Genomic DNA, 5,362 nt, shown 5'->3' with positions numbered 1-5,362 from the left:
CTCATGGAGCCTCACAGATACTCAGAGCAATGTTGGAACCTCCCAACACCAAACTTAGAGTTTGAATGTGGGGGTTCAACACCAAACTTAGAGTTTGGTTGTGGCCTCCCAACACCAAACTTAGAGTTTGACTGTGGGGGCTCTGTTTGACTCTGATTTGAGAGAAGCTCTTCATGCTTCTTCTCCATGGTGACAGAGGGATATCCTTGAGCCTTAAACACAAAGGATTCTTCATTCACTTGAATGATCAGTTCACCTCCATCAACATCAATCACAGCCTTTGCTGTGGCTAGGAAGGGTCTGCCAAGGATGATGGATTCATCCATGCACTTCCCAGTCTCTAGGACTATGAAATCAGTAGGGATGTAATGGTCCTCAATCTTTACCAAAACATCCTCTACAAGTCCATGAGCTTGTTTTCTTGAGTTGTCTTCCATCTCTAGTGAGATTCTTGCAGCTTGTACCTCAAAGATCCCTAGCTTCTCCATTACAGAGAGAGGCATGAGGTTTACACTTGACCCTAAGTCACACAGAGCCTTCTTGAAGGTCATGGTGCCTATGGTACAAGGTATTGAAACTTCCCAGGATCTTGTTTCTTTTGAGGTAATTTCTGCCTAGACAAGTCATCCAGTTCTTTGGTGAGCAAAGGGGGTTCATCCTCCCAAGTCTCATTTCCAAATAACTTGTCATTTAGCTTCATGATTGCTCCAAGGTATTTAGCAACTTGCTCTTCAGTGACATACTCATCCTCTTCGGAGGAAGAATACTCATCAGAGCTCATGAATGGCAGAAGTAAATCCAGTGGGATCTCTATGGTCTCATTTTGAGCCTCAGATTCCCATGGTTCCTCATTGGGGAACTCTGTGGAGGCTAGTGCACGCCCATTGAGGCCTTCCTCAGTGGCGTCCACTTCCTCTCCTTCCTCTCCAAATTCGGCCATGTTGATGACCTTGCACTCTCCTTTTGGATTTTCTTCTGTATTGCTTGGAAGAGTACTTGGAGGGAGTTCAGTAATTTTCTTACTCAGCTGTCCCACTTGTGCCTCCAAATTCCTAATGGAGGACCTTGTTTCAGTCATGAAACTTTGAGTGGTTTTGATTAGATCAGAGACCATGGTTGCTAAGTCAGAGGAGTTCTGTTTAGAATTCTCTGTCTGTTGCTGAGAAGATGATGGAAAAGGCTTGCCATTGCTAAACCTGTTTCTTCCACCATTATTGTTGAAACCTTGTTGAGGTCTCTCTTGATCCTTCCATGAGAAATTTGGGTGATTTCTCCATGAAGAATTATAGGTGTTCCCATAGGGTTCTCCTAGGTAATTCACCTCTTCCATTAAAGGGTTCTCAGGATCATAAGCTTCTTCTTTAGATGAAGCATCCTTAGTATTGCTTGGTGCATTTTGCATTCCAGACAGACTTTGAGAAATCAAATTGACTTGTTGAGTCAATATCTTATTCTGAGCCAGTATGGCATTCAGAGCATCAATCTCAAGAACTCCTTTCTTCTGACTTGTCCCATTGTTCACAGGATTCCTTTCAGAAGTGTACATGAATTGGTTATTTGCAACCATTTCAATGAGTTCTTGAGCTTCTGTAGGCGTCTTCTTCAGATGAAGAGATCCTCCAGCAGAGCTATCCAAAGACATCTTGGATAGTTCAGAGAGACCATCATAGAAAATACCTATGATGCTCCATTCAGAAAGCATGTCAGAAGGACATTTTCTGATCAATTGTTTGTATCTTTCCCAAGCTTCATTGAGGGATTCTCCATCATTCTGTCTGAAGGTTTGGACTTCCACTCTAAGCTTACTCAATTTTTGAGGTGGAAAGAACTTTGCCAAGAAGGCATTGACTAGCTTTTCCCAAGAGTCCAGGCTTTCTTTAGGTTGTGAGTCCAACCATGTCCTAGCTCTGTCTCTTACAGCAAAAGGGAATAGCATAAGTCTATAGACCTCAGGGTCTACCCCATTAGTCTTGACAGTGTCACAGATTTGCAAGAATTCAGCTAAAAACTGATGAGGATCTTCTAATGGAAGTCCATGGAACTTGCAATTCTGTTGCATTAGAGAAACTAATTGAGGCTTAAGCTCAAAGTTGTTTGCTCCAATGGCAGGGATAGAGATGCTTCTCCCATAGAAGTCGGGAGTAGGTGCAGTAAAGTCACCCAGCACCTTCCTTGCATTGTTGGCATTGTTGTTGTTTTCGGCTGCCATATCTTCTTCTCCTTTGAAGAATTCGGTTAGATCCTCTACAGAGAGTTGTGCCTTAGCTTCTCTTAGCTTTCGCTTCAAGGTCCTCTCAGGTTCAGGGTCAGCTTCAACAAGAATGCCTTTGTCTTTGTTCCTGCTCATATGAAAGAGAAAAGAACAAGAGAATGTGGAATCCTCTATGTCACAGTATAGAGATTCCTTGAGGTGTCAGAGGAAACGAAAAACAGAAGAAAGAGGTAGAAGAATTCGAACTTGATCAGATAGAGTTCGAATTGTGCATTAAGAAGGAATGATATTCCATAAATAGAAGGATGTGAGAAGAGGGGAAGGAAATTTTCGAAAATTAAGTGAAAAAGTTTGAAAATATTTTGAAAAACTTTAATTGATTTTCGAAAATCAAGAGTGAAAGAAAAAATATCAAGTAATTTTTGAAAAGATTTTGAGATTAGAAGTTAAAAAGATATAGTTGAAAACTATTTGAAAAAGATATGCTCGAAAAGATATGATTGAAAAGATATGATTTGAAAACAATTTTAAAAGATATGATTTGAAAACAATTTTTAAAAGATATGATTTTAAAAAAATTTAATGACTTGCCTAACAAGAAAAGATATGATTCAAACATTAAACCTTTCTCAACAGAAAAGGTAATATACTTGAGATGTTCAATCAAATCATTAATTGTTAGTAAGTATCTTTGAAAAAAGGAAAGAAATTGATTTTGAAAACATTTGATTGAAAAGATTTGATTTGAAAAAGATTTGATTTTGAAAAACTTTGAAAACTTGAAAAAAAATTTGATTTGAAAACAAAATCTTTCCCCTTTTGCCATCCTGGCGTTAAACACCCAGAATGGTATCCATTCTGGCGTTTAACGCCCAAAATGCTACCATTTTGGGCGTTAAACGCCCAACCAGGTACCCTGGCTGGCGTTTAAACGCCAGTCTGTCCTTCTTCACTGGGCGTTTTGAACGCCCAGCTTTTTCTGTGTAATTCCTCTGCTGCATGTTCTGAATCTTCAGTTCCCTGTACTATTGACTTGAAAATAGAACCAAGATCAAATAAACAAGGCATGCAAGACACCAAACTTTAGATTAGACACTAGACTCAAACAAGAAACATAAAATCTTTTTTTGGTTTTTATGGTTTTGTAATTTTTTTGTGCTTTTTCGAAAATTATATGAAAATAGAAAATGAAGGTTTCAGAATTCTCAATTTGAATTTCAGGAATCATTGCAATGCTAGTCTAAGACTCCGGTCCAGGAATTAGACATGGCTTCACAGCCAGCCAAGCTTCCAAAGAAAGCTTCGGTCCAAAACACTAGACATGGCCAATGGCCAGCCAAGCCTTAGCAGATCATTGCTCCAATGGCAAGATTGATGGAAATCAACAAGCTATTGCGATGATCAGTTGAAACCTCGGTCCAATAAGATTAGACATGGCTTCTCAGCCAGCCAGATTTCAGCAGATCATCATGAAACTCTAGAATTCATTCTTAAGAACTCTGAAGAAAAATACCTAATCTAAGCAACAAGATGAACCGTCAGTTGTCCATACACAAGAACAATCCCCGGCAATGGCGCCAAAAACTTGGTGCACAAAATTGTGATCACTACAACTTCGCACAACTAACCAGCAAGTGCACTGGGTCGTCCAAGTAATAAACCTTACGCGAGTAAGGGTCGATCCCACGGAGATTGTTGGTATGAAGCAAGCTATGGTCACCTTGCAAATCTTAGTCAGGCAGACTCAAATGGGTATAGATGATGAATAAAACATAAAGATAAAGATAGAGATACTTATGTATATCATTGGTGAGAGCTTCAGATAAGCGTATGAAGATGCTTTCCCTTCCGTCTCTCTGCTTTCCTACTGTCTTCATCCAATCCTTCTTACTCCTTTCCATGGCAAGCTTATGCAAGGGTTTCACCGTTGTCAGTGGCTACCTCCCATCCTCTCAGTGAAAATGTTCCTATGCTCTGTCACAGCATATGGCTAATCAGTTGTCGGTTCTCGGTCAGGCCGGAATAGAATCCAGTGATTCTTTTGCGTCTGTCACTAACGCCCCGCCTGCTAGGAGTTTGAAGCACGTCACAGTCATTCAATCATTGAATCATACTCAGAATACCACAGACAAGGTTAGACCTTCCGGATTCTCTTGAATGCCGCCATCAGTTCTCGCCTATACCACGAAGACTCTGATCTCACGGAATGGCTGGCTCGTTTGTCAGGCGAGCACTCGGTTGTCAGGCGATCAACCATGCATCGTGTATCAGGAATCCAAGAGATAAACACTAGAGCCTTGTTTGCTTGTAGAACAGAGTGGTTGTCAGTCACTTGTTCATAAGTGAGAATGATGATGAGTGTCACATAATCATCACATTCATCAAGTTATTGAGTGCAAATGAATATCTTGGACAAAAAACAAACGGAATTGAATAGAAGAACAATAGTAATTGCATTAATACTCGAGGTACAGCAGAGCTCCACACCTTAATCTATGGTGTGTAGAAACTCCACCGTTGAAAATACATAAGAACAAGGTCTAGGCATGGCCGAATGGCCAGCCTCCCAAATGATCTAAGATAGCATGAAACTCAAAGATAGCTACCAAGATGTCTAATACAATAGTAAAAGGTCCTACTTATAGAAAACTAGTAGCCTAAGGTGTACAAAGATGAGTAAATGACATAAAAATCCACTTCCGGGCCCACTTGGTGTGTGCTTGGGCTGAGCAATGAAGCATTTTCGTGTAGAGACTCTTCTTGGAGTTAAACGCCAGCTTTTATGCCAGTTTGGGCGTTTAACTCCCATTTTGGTGCCAGTTCCGGCGTTTAACGCTGGAATTCCTGAGGGTGACTTTGAACGCCGGTTTGGGCCATCAAATCTTGGGCAAAGTATGAACTATCATATATTGCTGGAAAGCCCAGGATGTCTACTTTCCAACGCCGTTGAGAGCGCGCCAATTGGGCTTCTGTAGCTCCAGAAAATCCACTTCGAGTGCAGGGAGGTCAGAATCCAATAGCATCTGCAGTCCTTCTCAGTCTCTGAATCAGATTTTTGCTCGGATCCTTCAATTTCAGCCAGAAAATACCTGAAATCATAGAAAAACACACAAACTCATAGTAAAGTCCAGAAAAGTGAATTTTAACTAA

General features: G+C 40.7%; 1 non-coding gene across 1 annotated transcript; it reads left to right on the top strand.

The window, feature by feature from the left end:
• Positions 1 to 1,696: 1,696 nt before the first annotated feature.
• On the top strand, positions 1,697 to 1,804 carry LOC130938154 (small nucleolar RNA R71). Its single transcript, XR_009069330.1, has one exon. It is a non-coding gene; the product is annotated as a small nucleolar RNA R71 (small nucleolar RNA).
• The last annotated feature ends 3,558 nt before the right edge of the window (positions 1,805 to 5,362 follow it).

The sequence above is a fragment of the Arachis stenosperma genome, chromosome 6 (genome assembly GCF_014773155.1).
Source record: "Arachis stenosperma cultivar V10309 chromosome 6, arast.V10309.gnm1.PFL2, whole genome shotgun sequence".
In the NCBI taxonomy this organism is placed as follows: domain Eukaryota; kingdom Viridiplantae; phylum Streptophyta; class Magnoliopsida; order Fabales; family Fabaceae; genus Arachis; species Arachis stenosperma.
Note: the sequence above shows the minus strand (reverse complement) of the source record. Positions and strands in the feature narration are given on the sequence as shown.